Source organism: Pinus tabuliformis, chromosome 2_1, assembly GCF_031772625.1.
Source record: "Pinus tabuliformis cultivar Carrire ecotype Pingquan chromosome 2_1, CPIR1, whole genome shotgun sequence".
Lineage (NCBI taxonomy): Eukaryota > Viridiplantae > Streptophyta > Pinopsida > Pinales > Pinaceae > Pinus > Pinus tabuliformis.
Window position 1 is genome coordinate 685,532,847 of NC_142299.1, and position 16,858 is coordinate 685,549,704.

General features: G+C 42.2%; 1 pseudogene; it reads left to right on the forward strand.

The window, feature by feature from the left end:
* The first annotated feature begins 989 nt into the window (after window positions 1-989).
* LOC149202453 (LRR receptor-like serine/threonine-protein kinase SIK1) overlaps window positions 990-16,858 on the forward strand; it is a 95,173-nt pseudogene continuing 79,304 nt past the window's right edge.

A 16,858-nucleotide genomic window follows, 5' to 3' on the forward strand; every position in this document is an offset into this window, starting at 1 on the left:
GGACTGACAGGACAAGATACAAAATAGAGGCTGCAACGAGATTGTCATTGTATCTTGTATTCCCTAGACCGTTGTATTATTCAAATTGGTTTAATATAATGAAGATTGGATTGTACATATTTTGTAAAAGGTTGTCTATACTTGTGCTCTATATTTTCCACTATGCAAAGTAGTTTTGTTGAGATTCTTGGTTTGGTAGCGTCAGATATTCTAAGATTCTATCTTATACCCGAGATCGTGGAAATTAAACATGGTATCAAAGCATGCTTGAGCTACTTTAGAAGATAGTGAATCATCAAAGTGCACAAGGAAGTACAACTTAAGAGGGAGTTGGTCACATTGTAGGTGAAGGGCTCACTACAATGTTGAAGTTGTGGTTTGGTCTACGTTATGAGGATAGGTTGGAGGGGTTGTCCAACTATATTCCATGGAGGAAAAGGATCAAGTTGGTCTTGCAAGTCAACATGATCTTGGAGTTCGCTGAGAAAGCCATCAAGAAGCCAATTGACCCAAAGGACCTAGAAGTGTACAAGGATTTGGATACGATGACGAGATTGATCATCCTTGATGGTGTGAAGGATCCCCTATACCTCATTCGTTCGGGAAGAACACTGCACATGAGATGTGGATAGCTCTTCAAATTTTGTTCCAAAATAAGAACGAGAAACAGGTACTGGTATTGGAGAATAACTTGAAGTCCACCAAGATGATACATGGTGAAGGAGTGACTTCATATCTGACGAGATTGGCTCATGTCAAAGATGATCTTGCTGTCATCGGTGTGAATTTTTCAGATTCTGATATGGTGAGGATTGCTTTGAAAGGATTCACAAAGGAATGGAAGCCCTTCATCACGGGGATCGTTGTTAGAGAGAAGTTGCTAGATTGGAATAGGTTGTGGGACGACTTCATTCAGGAAGAGTTGCGAGACGAGTCTTCTTCATCCAAAGAAGAAGACTTTCAATCATGATGTGGTACTTGCAGCACGAATGAAGGGTAAGACGAAGGACTCGAGTAAAGTCAAGTGTTTCAACTGTGGTGAGATGGGTCATTTTTCTTCGAGATGTCGGATGAAGAAGAAGATGGGAAATGACGAGAAGAAGAAAGGGAAGCAGGTCGTCAGTGTTTCCACTCCTGCTGAGAAAGATGCTCTCACTAGAAGATTGGAGGAGGAGGACTTTGCCATGATCTCTCATTTCTCACAGGGTACTATTGATGAGCATGCATGGTAAATGGGCAGTGGTGTGTCGAAACATATGACAGGATCACAGGAGGTTTTTGAGACTCGCTGAATGGAACTCGAAGTTGCACATGGTGTTGGGCGATAAGAGTTAGAAGGAGATTCAAGGATCGAGAGTTGTGCCATTCAGGATGGAGACAGGACGAGTGATGTAGGTCTAGGATGTACTGTTTGTACCAGGACTCAGATATCGCTTGATATCCATTTCAATGATTGAGAAGAAGGGGTTTGAGGTCTTGTTCTAGGATGGGAAGTCAATACTAAGGCCCAGAGGCTCTAGCGCTGCAGGTATAGTGCTTGGAGTTAGAGAGCATGGTTTATACAAGGTGATGGGCAAGCCTATGGATCACGGGAAGAAGAAGGAGGAGGTGCAGGTTCCAGAGAAGCAGTTGTAGGTGCAGGCCTCAGAGGGGCAAATGCAAGCTTCAAAGGGGCAGGTACAGGTTCTAGAGAAGGTCCAGGTTCTAGAGCTTAGAGGGAGTCGAGTTCTAGTGGGAGTTTGCAGATTCAGAGGGAGACTTTGCAACCCAAGAAGAGCGCATGGTCAGTGGGGAGCAAGGGTGTTTCCACATCTCTAAGAAGGAATCATAGAGGGATTGGAAAGCAATACAGGAGAAGAAGAAGAAGCAGGATGCTTTCAATGACAAGGACACTTCCGAAAGAGGCGTAGTCCATGCTACAGGGATTGCTGCAGCGATGAGTGCCAAGAGTTGGGTGAGTGTTGCGAGTAGAGATGATGATGATGAGTTACTTCCTAGTCTTGGGAGTACCTCCCTCGCTAAGAGGGAGTGTTGATTTTGGAGTAGCTTGGGAGGTACACCAATCCCTAGGGTTCAAGGTTTGGAGGGTAGAGCACCACAAGAGTCACTTGTGTGCTTGGAACCCAAGGTTGGGGTTTTGCACCCATCATTGTTTGGGCCAAAACGATGGATATATTTCAACATGTGATGGATGAGGATGACAGTACTCATCAAGACGAATCCTAGGCATCGAAAATCATTTGATTCCAAGTTGTAGAAATGGAGCTATGAATTTTTGAAAGTTATGTGTGGGCATGGTGGCATAAGGTCAAGGTTGGCTTGATGCTAATAAGCCTTATGATAGCTTGTCAAGCCCTATGATAATGTTTTGAGGGAGCCCTTGTATGTGGTATTAATACAAGGTGAGTGAGCTTCATTTAGGCTCATCCATTCATGCAACACAAGAGAGAAGAGGGAGCTTAGAAACTTGGCTTATGAAGAATTTACACCTCTATTTTGGTCGAAGGAAATAGGGCACTTCAGTGAAGGAGAGAGGTTGTTTTGGAGGCTTCTCGTGACTGTTTGGAGGGTTGTTTACACCTGCAGGAAGGCCGAGCTAGGAGAGGTAAGACCGCAGGTCTGTTGGGGCTTGTTTAGTGGATAAGTATCTCTGTTTTGAGTAGGTCGTGGGTACAAGAAGGCTGGTGTGGTAGGTCGCAGGCCATAACACCTCCGAAAAGGCATGCGTAGGAATGTTTGCGGGCCAATAAGTGCCCAAAACTTTGGCGTGGAGCCAGAGGATACATTCAGAGGGAGGCCAAAACTATTTAAGGGACTGTGTGGGTATTTAATAGGGTTGTTGAAGCATGCCAGGTGCCCTAACTAGGAACAGTCAAGGAAAAAAATGGTACAACAAAATTGGAGTTAAGTTTGTCTTGTGTTGGGTCAAAGGATTGACCAGTTTTGGACCAAAATATTTTGCAACCTGTGGGAGTCATGTGTTGAGGTTGATTTGCATAGTTGGAGACCTCAACTTGGAGCAGATCTTGCAATGAAGTATTGGGTGTCATTGGACTGGTGGAGGGTAGCATGTTGGCTACCCAAAGTAGCCCTTGAAAAGCAGTCCTAAAGGAAGTGTGATAGCTAAAGGTTGGGTGATATTTGGAGCCTAATGTGTAGCCCTTTGATGGACGAAAGGGGCTACTAGATTGGAAGATTAGAGCTCAAGTATTGGCCAGCCTAGAGAGCAGATTGGATCAACCCGTGTTCATAGTAGCAGAAGCGAATTGCAGTAGTGATAGGTGGCAACAGTTCTGGAGACTCTATGTGTTGTCCTTTGATGGACTAAGGGGCAGCTAGAGAACAAAATGAATGGCAAGACAAGATACAACATAGAGGCCGCAACGAGATTGTCATTGTATCTTGTATTCCTTAGATTGTTGTATTATTCAGATTGGTTTAATATAATGAAGATTGGGTTGTACATATTTGTACAATATTTTGTAAAAAGTTGTTTATACTTGTGCATGTGTGATTTACTGCTTTATATTTTCCGCTGGGGAAAGTAGTTATGTTGAGATTCTTGGTTTGGTAGCATCAAAGATTCAGAGATTCTATCCTAGACCCAAGATCATGGAAATTAAACATGGTATCAAAGCATGTCTGATCTACTTTGGAAGATAGTGAATCATCAGAGTGCACATTGAAGTACAACTTAAGAGGGAGTTGGTCACATAGGTGAAGGGATCACTACAATGTTGAAATTGCGGGCTGGTCTACGGTATGAGGATAGGTTGGAGGGGTTGTCCAACTATATTCCATGGAGGGAAAGGATCAAGTTGGTCTTGCAGGTCAACAGGATCTGGTAGTTCGCCGAGAAAGCCATCAAGAAGCCAACTGCCCCAAACGAGCTGGAAGTGTACGAGGATTTGGATACGACGGCGAGATTGATCATCCTTTATGGTGTGAAGGATCCCCTAATACCTCATTTGTTCAGGAAGAACATTGTACATGAGAAGTGGATGGCTCTTCAATATTTGTTCCTGAATAAGAACGAGAATTGGGTACTGGTATTCATGGATAAGTTGAAGTCCACCAAGATGATACAGGGTGAAGGAGTGACTTTCTATCTGATGAGATTGTCTCAGGTCAAAGATGAGATTGCTGTCGTCAGTGTGATTATTTCAGATTCTGATATGGTGAGGATTGCTTTGAAAGGGTTCACCGAGGAGTGGAAGCCTTGATCAAGGGGATAGTTGCCAGAGAGAAGTTGCCAAATTGGAATAGGCTTTGGGACGAATTCATTTAGGAAGAGTTGCGATACAAGGATCTTCATCCAAAGAATAAGACTTTCGATGATGACGTGGCTCTTGTAGCACAAATGAAGGGTAAGCAGAAGGAGTTGAGTAAAGTCAAGTGTTTCAACTTTGGCGAGATGGGTCATTTTTCATCGAGATGTCCGATGAAGAAGAAGAAAGGGAAGTAGGTCGCCAGTGTTACCACTTTTGCTGAGATGGATGCTCTCACTAGAATATTGGAGGAGGAGGATTTTGCCATCATCTCTCATTTCTCCCAAGGTACTATCGATGAGGATGGATGGTACATGGACAGGTGTGCGTCGAAACATATGACAGGGTCATAGATGGTTTTTGAGACTCTAGCTGAATGGGACTCGAAGTTGATATGGTGTTGGGTGACAAGAGTTAGAAGGACATCCGAGGATTGAAAGTTGTGCCATTTAGGATGGAGACAGGACGAGGGATGTAGGTCCAAGATGTATTGTTTGTACCAGGACTCATATATAGCGTGATATCTGTTTTTATGATCGAGAAGAAGGGGTTTGAGGTCTTATTCGAGGATGGGAAGGCAAGACTCAAGCCCAGAGGCTCTAGCTCCATGGGTATAATGCTTGGAGTTAGAGAGCATGGTCTATATAGGGTGACAGGCAAGCCTATGGATCATGGGAAGAAGAAGCAGAAAGAGCAGGTGTAAGTTCCAGAGAAGCAGTTGTAGGTGCCGGCTTCAAAGGGGCAGGTACAGGTTCTAGAGAAGAAGGTCCAGGTTCTAGAGGTTTAGAAGGAGTGGAGTTCTAGTGGGAGTTCGCAGATTTAGAGGGAGACTTTGCAACCCAAGAAGAGCTCGTTGTCAGTGGGGAGCAAGGGTGCTTCCACATCTATTAAGAAGGAATCATGGAGGGATTGGAAAGCGATACAGGAAAAGAAGAAGAAGCAAGATGCTTCCAATGACAATGACACTTCCGAGAGAGGTGTAGTTCATGCTACAGGGATTCCTGCAGTTGTGAGCGCCACGAGTTGGGCGAGTGTTGCGAATAGTGATGATGATGATGAGTTACTTCCTAGTCTTGCAAGTACCTTCCTCGCTAAGAGGGAGTGTTGATTTTTGAGTAGCTTGGGAGGTACTCCAAGCCCTGTGGTTTTGGATTTGGAGGGTGGAGCACCACAAGAGTTAGTGGTGAGCTTGGAACCCAAGGTGGGGGTTTTTCACCCATCGTTGTTTGGGCCAAAACCATGGGCATAATTCGACATGTGATGGATGAGGATGATAGTACTCATCGAGACAAATCTGATGCATCGAAAATCATCCGATTCTAAGTTGTAGAATTGGAGTTATGAATTTTTTAAAGTTATGTGTGGGCATGTGTGGGAAAGTTAAGCCCGATGACAACTTGTCAAGCCCTATGATGATGTTTTCGAGGGAGCCCTTTTATGTTGTATAAATACAAGGTGAGTGAGCTTCATTTAGGCTCATCCATTCATGCAACATAAGGCAGAAGAGGGAGATTAGAAACTCGGCTAAGGAAGAATTTACACCTTCGTTTGGGCTGCAGGAAAGAGGGCACTTCAACGAAGGATAGAGGTTGTTTTGGACGCTTCCCATGTCTGTTTTGAGTGTTGTTTACACCTGTAGGAAGGGTGAGCTAGGAGAGGTAACACCGCAGGTCTGTTGGGGCTTGTTTAGTGGATAAGTATATATGTTTTGAGTAGGTTGTAGGTACATGAAGGCTGGTTTGGTATGCCACAGACCTTAACACCTCATAAAAGGCATGTGTAGGGTTGTTTGAGGGCTAATATGTGCCCAAAACTTCAGCATGGAGGCAGAGGATACATTTGGAGGTAGGCCACAAATTTTTAAGGGACTGTGTGGGTATTTAATAGGGTTGTTGCAGCGTGCTAGGTGACCTAACCAAGAATAGTCAAGGACAACAGTGGTACAACAGACTTGGAGTTAAGTTTGTCTTGTGTTGGGTCAAAGGATTTACCAGTTTTTTATAAGAATTGTTTGCAGATTGTGGGAGCCATGTGTTGAGGTTGACTTAGGAAGTTGGAGACCTCAACTAGGAGCATATCTTGCAGTGAAGTATTGGCTGCCATTGGACTGGTGGAGGGAAACGTGTTTGATACCCAAAGTAGCCCTTGACAAGCAATCCTAAAGGAAGTGTGACAGCTGAAGGTTGGGTGAAGATTGGAGACTAATGTGTAGCCCTTTGATGGAGGAAAGAGGCTACTAGATTGGCATATTCGAGCTTAGGTATTGGCTAGCCTAGAGAGTATATTGGATCAGCTTGTGTTCATTGTAGCAGAAGCAAATTGTAGTAGTGATAGGTGGCAACCCTCATGGAGACTCTATGTGTTGTCCTTTGATGGACTAAGGAGCAACTAGAGAGCAAAATAGAAGTGAAGGACCGATAGGACAAGATACAACATAGAGGTTGCAACAAGATTGTCATTGTATCTTGTATTCCCTAGACTATTGTATTATTTAAATTGGTTTAATATAATGAAGATTGATGTGTACATATTTGTTAAAATTGGAAACTAGGGTTAAAATCCATGTGGGTCAGCTTATTTATGGCAGCTTATATTTTTATTGGATCCCTCTCATCGAGAGGTGTAGGATTGATCTAAAGATCATCCGATTCTGATAAGTATTTATGAAGTTATGAATTTATTTATGTTATAAAATAAATTGTCAAGCCGACCAACAACTTGAGTAGGCTCAGAAGCCCAATAGTCATGTCTATTCATCCTCTTGGTTTTAGTATAAATAAAAGAGGATTTGAAGTCATTTGCACACACTTTTTATGTGATCTCTTCTCCACGTCTTGGGTTTTTGGAGAAGGAGAGATACTAAAGAGTACGCTAGCCTAGTAGGATGCCCTAGCTGCAGTACAATGCCCTAGCCGCAGTAAATCTAACTGCAGAGAGGATGATGCCCTAGCTGCAGCCAAATGGAGAGCACAAGCCACAAATTGAAGGATATTTGTTTGCTATCTTGGGGAGCTGCAATACGCAGTCTAAAGAATCCTTAATCTGTGGACTAAAGGAGGCCCTAACTACTAATGTGAGGAGCCTAATCTACAGTACGAAGGAGGGCCTTATACGCAGGTCAAGAGGAGACTTAAAAGTCCGAGCCATCTAAATGAGATCCCTAACTCACTGTTCTAAGCCGCAGTCATAAAGGGGTCCATCTACAACTATAGGAGGCATTACACAGGTTGAGGTAATGTGAACTATACGCTGACCTTATTAACAGTCATACGCTGTCCTAAATAAGATTATACATCGTTTCAAGGAGAGGCTTAATTTGCTACCTTAATATGCTATATAATGAAGCTCTAAAAAAAGAGCCCTAACTACTGTCAAGAGGAAGATATAATCTCACATCTATCCACAGTTATACGCTGCTTATGGAGACATAGATACGCAAGTCATGGAGACTGTTATACGTTGTTCCTAGAGATAGATATACGCAGGTCATGGAGACTGTTATATACACTATTCATGGTGACTAAGTGTTGCAATATAATAACTTTATACAACATGAACTTGACAGTGGTGCAACCTCAAGCAAGAGGCAAGAGGGTTGCACCTACAGTGCTGGAACCTTTCTTGGATCAATGAGAACAACTCAGTGATATTTTGGTACAACACTGAGATCATGGGTAGCATGATGAATGGGCAACATGATAGATGAGATCATGGGCAACATGATGTAAGAGATCATGGGCAGCATGATAGATGAGATCATGAGCAACATGATGTATGAGATCAGGGATAGCATAGTGATCATGAGCGGCATGATGATGCATGATGCAACATGATGGTGCTGCATGGTAAGGTGCAACAAATGGACGAGATGTAGCACCATGATAGGTGAAGAAGTCACCTTAGAGAATCAATTAAAGCAATATGTCTTCAACTGATCGCTGTAGATATCAAAAGTCAAAGTGTTGACTTATATTGTAAATGTACTATCTCTCTCACTTTCTCTACTGAACTTTGAAGAACATAAAAGAATAATTGATTAACGGTTTCCCCACATTGTGGGGTTTGTCCCTGGCTAGCACCACATCTTGTGTCCTCTTGTCTTGGCTTGTCTTCTGTGATTTATGTTTATGTTCTATCTGCAGTTTACTTTATGCTGATGTGATTGCTAATATGAAAAAGAGATTGAAATAAATTGCTCTAGCATAGAACATACTTAAAATTAACATGGTATCAGAGCTGAGGTGAAGACAATGCCCGAGCAAGAGTGAAAGAGCAATCACTGAAGCAGAGAATATTATCAGAATGGCGCAGCGGAAGTTTCTGATGGCCTACTTAAGATCACTTCATTGGGAAGTTTGGATCTAAGGGTGGAAGGAAAGGCAGATGCCTTGGTTGCAATAAGTTTGGCCATCATGCGAAGGAGTGTCCGAAGGATAGGGACACATCTCTTGATGAAGATAATAATCATTCCAGGGACATCTTCAATGATCAGAGGAATGATAAGTAATGCAGGTCATCAAGGAAATGGTCGACTCTTCAAAGAAAGCAAGGAACCCTAGGATCACTTTTATGTACCTGATCGCAAGAAGAACTTGGTCTCCATCTTGGAAATGGAAGTCAAAGGTTTCCGGGTGGAACTCATCAATGGAAAGGTACGTGTTTGAAAATAGATTTTTCAAAGATGTTTTAGAGTTCAGGGTTGTATCAAGTTCACTGGGGACCATTTCTAGTGACTCAACACTGGAGGTCTGTGAGTCAGATGGTGACCAGGATGCTTGAATTCAAAAATAGCATGAAGGTACATGTCTGAGATGTACTGAAGGAAAATCTTACAAGGGGATCATTCCCCTCATGTAGTAGGTCCACAGGTTTGGAACAACCCGAGGGGTTTGAGATTGATGATCAGGAATCTCACATATGCAGGTGGAAGAAAGCCCTCTATGGCTTGAAATGAAACACCACGGGCATAGTATGAGAGGATTGATAGTTGTCGGATGAAGATGAGATTCACTAGGAGTGAAACCGATCCAAACCATTTCCCGAAGGTTGTGGATGATAGACCTCTCATACCGACACCTATGTCTGATAGGTGCAGACCCTCTCATTTGCAGAAGACAGAGGGAGCTGGATTCCGAATGTGGAAAGATAAACTGCAAGTCTGTGACGACCTCGAGGATCTTAACTTTCAGAAGTTATATGGTAGTGATGTCGGACCAGATTTGGGAAATGCCTCTGAGTTTCATAAACTCATTCGCATTGATGTTCTTGGTGAACCTCCGTCTGGACATATTTTTTGCAGTTAGCATGGCAAGCTCATATTTGGTTGAGCTTCACTGGATTAGTGCCTAGAATCTTCTAAGATATCTTCAGGGCACAATCTCTCATGGATTGAGATACATTGCCCGAAATATGAAATTGCATGATTATTCGAATGCTGACTAGGCAGGCAGTGTGGAGAAGAGCACTTCTTAGTGATGTTTCTCTTTTGATTCTCCTTCGATATCATGGATGAGCAGGAAGCAGAAGCCAGTTGGTGTCTACGAGTATGATCTCATATGAAGCTGCCTGGTTGAGGAAGTTCTTCAGTGAGCTATCTGTACACATGATGAATACCACTGTGTTTCTCTCTGACAACCAGAGGTGGGATTCGATTATTGAGGAATCCTATATTCGATGATTGCTCTAGCAGATAGACATCAGATACTACCTTATTTGGGATATGGTAAGTCTATGAGCAAGGAAGCTCCATCGCTATGAGATGATGTACAGGTCGCTACACTTTGTCTAAGCCCCTGGGGAAAAATCAAATTTGTGATTTTCCCGAATGACTTGGAGTCGTCGAGAGACCCTTGTAAAAGGGTCCTGCATGTTTCATACATTGAGCTTTGGGAGCTCTGGGGGCTTGTGGTTCTTACTGGAACAACATACGACCACAGGGTGACTCACCCTCCCCTGGTGGTGTGCACTATGGACAAGATGATTTGCTCTCTTGTGGGATAGGATGATTCGCTCTCCTGTGGACAGGATGATTCGCTCTCTTGTGAACAATATGATTCGCTCTCTTGTGGGACAAGATGATTCGCTCTCCTGTGGACAAGATGATTCGCTCTCTTGTGGAGCAAGATGATTCATTGTCTTGTGTAGCAGAATGATTAGTTCTCCTGTGAGGTCTGGATGATGTGTTATCCATGACGATTGTGTAGCAGGATGATTAGTTCTCCTGTGAGGATAGGATTGATTAGTTCTCCTATCGAGCATCTTACCCATGCAGTCTGGGACTCATGGGAAGTACCTCTAATCTGATCAATGAGCAGGGAAATGAGGATAGGGACCATAGTAGTACCGATGGACACATTGTTGTATCTACCATACTCCCTATGCTAAGATGACCTTCATTGATCTGGGATCAATGATACTAGTCTGGGATGAGTTGTAGGAGGTGTACCCACTATGACGCTGACTTCGGGTCGGTTGAGACTGGTCTGGGACCAGTGGTACATACTCTGAGATTGACTTCGGGTCAATGGAGGACTAGTCTGGGACCAGTGAGAGTGGTACATACTATGACGCTGACTTCGCGTCGGTTGAGACTGGTCTGGACCAGTGGTACACTCTCTGAGACTGATGATACTGGTCTGGGACCAGTAGCAGGAGTGGTACCCCCTATGACGCTGACTTTGGGTCAGTTGAGATTGGTCTGGGACCAGTCGTACGCACTCTGAGACTGACTTTGGGTTAGTGGAGAATGGTATGAGACATTCTTGATCAATTCTTCTTCTTCATGGTTTAGCAGAGCTAAGTTGAGCAGAGCAGAGTAGAGCCAACAGAGCTGAGTAGAGTAGAGCTGAGCAAGTAGAGCTAGCAGAGCTAAGCAGAGCCAACAAAGCTCAGTGGAGCTTAGCAGAGAAGTGGAGGGCACTGATGGCGGAGATAGTACAGTTGGACATATGGATCAGCAAATGGAGTTCTCCCTAATTGAGAGGGAGTGTTAAAATTGGAAACTAAGCTTATATTTTTATTGGATCCCTCTCATCGAGAGGTGTAGGATTGATCTAAAGGTCATCCGATTCCGATAAGTATTTATGAAGTTATGAATTTATTTATGTTATAAAATAAACTGTCAAGTTGGCCAACAAATTGAGTAGGCTCAAAATCCCAATAGTCATGTCTATTCATCATCTTGGTTTTAGTATAAATAGAAGAGGATTTGAAGTCATTTGCACACACTCTTTATGTGATCTCTTCTCCACGTCTTGGGTTTTTGGAGAATGAGAGATACTAAAGAGTACGCTGGCCTAGTAGGATGCCCTAGCTGCAGTACGATGCCCTAGCCGCAGTAAATCTAACTGCAGAGAGGATGATGCCCTAGCCGCGGTAAATCTAACCATAGAGAGGATGATGCCTTAGCCGCAGGCAAATGGAGAGCACAAGCCGCAAATTGAAGATCTATCTATTGTCTTGGGGAGCTGCAATACGCAGTCTAAAGAAGCCCTAATCCATGGACTAAAGGAGGCCCTAACTGCTGATGAGAGGAGCCTAATCTATAGCACGAAGGAGGGCCTTATTCGTAGGTCAAGAGGAGACTTAAAAGTCCCAGTCGTCTAAATGAGATCCCTAACTCGCTGTTCTAAGCCGCAGTCATAAAGGGGTCCATCTACAACTATAGGAGGCATTACATAGGTTGAGGTAATGTGAACTATACGCTGACCTTATTCACAGTCATACGCTGTCCTAAATAAGATTATACATCGCTGCAAGGAGAGGCTTAATTTGCTGCCTTAATACGCTATATAATGAAGCTCTAAAAAGAGCCCTAACTGCTGTCAAGAGGAAGATATAATCTCACATCTATCCACAGTTATACGTTGCTCATGGAGACATAGATACGCAGGTCATGGAGACTGTTATACACTGTTCATGGAGACAGATATACGCAGGTCATGGAGACTGTTATATACGCTATTCATGGTGACTAAGTGTTGTCATAGAAGAACTTTAGACAGCATGAACTTGACAGTGGTGCAGCCTCAAGGACAAGCTATTCAAGAGGCAAGAGGGTTGCACCAACAGTGCTGGAACCTCTCTTGGATCAATGAGAACAGCTCAGTGATATTTTGGTACAACACTGAGATCATGGGCAACATGATGAATGGGCATCATGATAGATGAGATCATGGGCAGCATGATGTAAGAGATCATGGGTGGCATGATAGATGAGATCATGAGCAACATGATGCATGGGCAACATGATGTATGAGATCATGGACAACGTGAAGTATGGGCAGCATAGTGATCATGAGCAACATGATGATGCATGATGCAACATGATGGTGCTACACGGTAAGGTGCAGCAAATGGACGAGATGCAACACTATGATAGGTGAAGAAGTCACCTTAGAGAATCAGTTGAAGCAATATGTCTTCAACTGATCTCTGTAGATATCAAAAGTCAAAGTGTTGACTTCTGTTGTAAATGTACTATCTCTCTCACTTTCTCTGCTGAACTTTGAAGAACATAAAAGAAGAATTGATCAAGGGTTTCCCCACATTGTGGGGTTTGTCCCTGGCTAGCGCCACATATTGTGTCCTCTTGTCTTGGCTTGTCTTTTGCGATTTATGTTTATGTTCTATCTGCAGTTTACTTTATGCTGATGTGATTGCTTATCTGGAAAAGAAATTGAAATAAATTGCTCTAGCATAGAACATACCTAAAATTAACAATATTTGTACAATATTTTGTACAAAGTTGTCTATACTTGTGCATTTGTGATTTATTGCTTTATATTTTCCGCTATGCAAAGTAGTTTTGTTGAGATTCTTTGTTTGGTAGCATCAGAGATTCTAAGATTATATCCTAGACCGAAGATCGTGGAAATTCAATAGACAAGGGAGGGGGAGGCTAATGCCTTGTGGACCTAGATGGGAAAAATGATGAATGGGGTTATAATGAGTGGAAGGGTGTAATGTATATGGTATCGAGAAGCAGGACCTTGCAACCAAAATCGGGTTCCCCATGTAGTGTCATACCTAAAATTAGTAGCTAGTAAAGGAGATCCCATTGGACTAGGATGCAAGGTTTACCATCAAATTGGGCAGAGGAGATAGGAGTACAGGCCTAACCCACTCTTTCCATTGATTCCCCCCACTAATCCATGCCCAAAAGTATCCATAAAAAGTAAACAAACATACTCGACTACACAATGAAAAGTCATACCTTCGAGTTTGGCAAGCCCACCTTCAAACATACAATCATAACAAATGGGCGAGGGACCACATGGCTGGCTAAGGTGGTGGAGAAATGGCACATCGAGCTATTTGGTGGTTGCAAGGTGTTGTTGGCTACCAACTAAGGACCATTTAGGAGAAAATTTTCTCGTATAGGTGTCACCCACAAAGTGGTGGGTAACAATGACCAACCATCAAGGACCAAGTCAACCCTCCACAATTCTATCTACAGAAGATCTACAACAAGGTCTAGAAATGTCCTCTAAGTCTGCCTCAAATTTCAAATTATGCCACAAAGATGTATCATAGAGATAAGGATTTTAAGAGGGTCGAAACACGTCTAACAAATCTACCTCAGACCTCGCAATGTACCACAGAGATATGCCACAAAGACAATGTCTCAAGAGGGTTGAGATTTGACCTCTACATCAGCCTCAAAAATTCAAATGTAACCTCAAAACTTATGCCTTAGACCTTTGTATTCTTCCATGGGAATTTCACATTCTTCCACAGAGAGATATGCCTCAGAGAATCTTCTAGGGTTTGGTATCCTTGATTGCTAGAGCAAGCAAGTATCTTTCTTTGATCTTCGTCCTTTTGATCCTTGTCTTCTTCGCAAAAAGCATTGTTAAAATTGGCAACTAGGTCCAAACTCCACATGGGTCATCTTATTTATGACAACTGATACTTTTCTTGGATTCCTCTCTCCGAGAGGTGTAGGATTGACCTAAAGATCATCCAATTCTAAGATGTGCAAATGAAGTTATGAATTTATTTTGATTATGGTCAAATTGTCAAGGTCGACAAACAAACTTATGTAGGCTCAGAAGCCCAACAGTGACGCTTATTCATCCTAAACGTTGCATAAAAATAGAAGGTGACTTAGCCTCATTTGGACACACTCATTTTCACACTTCTCTCTCTCTCTCATTGATTGGGTACCGATTTTTGGGCCTCTCTCTCCACACGTTTGAAATTTCAGGAGAGCAAAATTTCAGGAGGCCGAAATTTCAGGAGAGCAAAATTTTAGGAGGCCGAAATTTCAGGAGGCTCAAATTTCAAGAGAGCGAAATTTCAAGAGGTCGAAATTTCAAGAGACCGAATTTTTGGACAGTTTGACTAAGTGTTGGCCAACATGTGTTGACCTCCTTTGACTGCTTTTTTGTGAGGGCTATCTCTGTTTGGGCAGGCCACATTTTTGGGCATAGAAATCGAGGCTAAAAGTTGACTGTTGACCAACGTTGATTACAGCTAAGGCTGACCGCAGTTGGGCTGTTTGACCAAACTTTGACTGGGTTGTTTTTGGGCTGTTTTGAAGGATGATTCATCTTGTTGTTTGGAGGCCGAAGTTGACTGAAGTTAACCAATTTGTTGAGGGTCAAATCTGCCTTTTGACCAACATTGATTTTTTTGGTTAGGGCTCTTTTACTTCTGTTATAAATTATCATATTTGTAAATTGTACTCTCTCTCTCTACTGAACTATTGAAGACTAAAAGAAGATTTGATCAAGGGTTTCCCTGCATTGGGGTTTTTCCCTGGCTGGTGCCACATTTTGTGTCCTCTTGTCTTGGCTTATCTTCTATTGTTTATGTTTATGTTCTATCTGCATTTTACTATCATGTTTATGTGATTGCTAATCTGAATATTGATATCAGGCTAATAAAGAAGTTGAAGTAAAATTGCTCTAAAGCATAGAACATACCATTGTTGCCTAAAATTAACATGGAATCAGGGTTGAGGTGAAGAGAAATCTCAAGAAAGAGTGAAAGTGCAATCACCAAAGACAATTGGACAAGGACAAAAGGTTCAATGGGTTCCTCATCCTACTTCCTGGCTAAAGACAAGCTCCATGATAAATCTAACTATCATGGATGGAAGATGTCTTTTGATTTGACGTTGGAAGAAAAAGAAGTGATGGACTATGTGCTGGGTAAAATCCCCGAACCTACTTTAAATTCAACGACTGCTGCGAAGACCAAGTGCAATAGGGTTGAAGTCAAAGCAAAGAAAATTATCAAGGATTCCATTGACAAGCATTTGGTGGCCTACATCTCCGAGTTGAAGACCTCCAGGCAGATCTAAAATTGTTTGGTCAGCATGTTCAACGTTAGTAATGCTAATCAAATTCTATTTCTTAAGAATAAGTTGAAGGATATTAAGAAGGGCAAAGGATGAGGATATTCAATCTTATTTCTTGAGGATTACTGAGATCAAGAATGATCTACTCTTGATTGGAGAAGTCATTCCTGACACCACCCTTGGAGGACTCCCACCTCAGTGATATGTATTTAAAACCACCGTCCTCAACAATGATCGAATTCCAGGGTTTGAAGAATTGATGTCAAGATGCATTCAAGAAGAAACAAGAATGGTGGAGCAAGAAATGCCTTCTAATAGAAGCAACCCCACTGCATTCTCCACACACGCCAAAAGGAGAAATAATGCAAGGTCTAAAAGTCATTTCCATAGAAAGCCTAGATCATCATGACTCATGACCATTTGACATCAATGCCAACATTGCCAACAATTAGCATTGATAGAAAATTTGATTTTGCATTATCTAGTTACCATTATATTTTCCTCCTTGTTGACCCATCCCAATGGATATGGGCTAGGACAATCATGAACCTCCAGTCCAAGTTTGTTAACTAGATCTACCACTATGAGATTCACCTATCATCCTTAACCGAACAAAGGATCAATTTTTGTCTTCTTGAATTGTTTCTTTATATGGAAGAATTTGGTCATCTCCTTCTATTCTTGTTATTGAAAGCTACTTGATCCATAAACTGCCATAGATATTCCATTGGACAGTTCGTCACAACAAATTTGATAACAATTTATTAAAACATTGAATTTTTACACTATTACAGTTTTATTAAAATTCTAGATTTGAATATTTAACTGTAATTAGTGCATGCATGCAAATAGAAATTATGCAAAAAAGTAGAGAATGAAAAAATAAGCTGACACACACATAAAACACAAGATATTCTCTCTGGGAAATCCTTTCGGGAGAAAACCTAACTGGAAGGTGAGGCTGCTTCACTCTCTTTCTCTGTCTGGAAAATAAGGCTGCAGGTACAAAGGAGTAATGCCTATGGCCCGTGGGCTACTACAGTGCACAAATCCTCTCTGTGTGCTCTACCTCCTATCTCTCCTGGCTATCTTTGCTCAACTGTGGAACAAAATGCTCTTGAAAGAATGGAAAGCCTCTTCCTCCTAGCAGCTTCGTTATAACACAATTCGATAACCTACTAGTGGTTAATTTTGACTACATCAACTCTTAATTAGAGTTACAATATAGACTCTTCTAGAGTCTTTTACGTCAAAAACATGTGGCTAGCCCCTTTTCCATCAATAA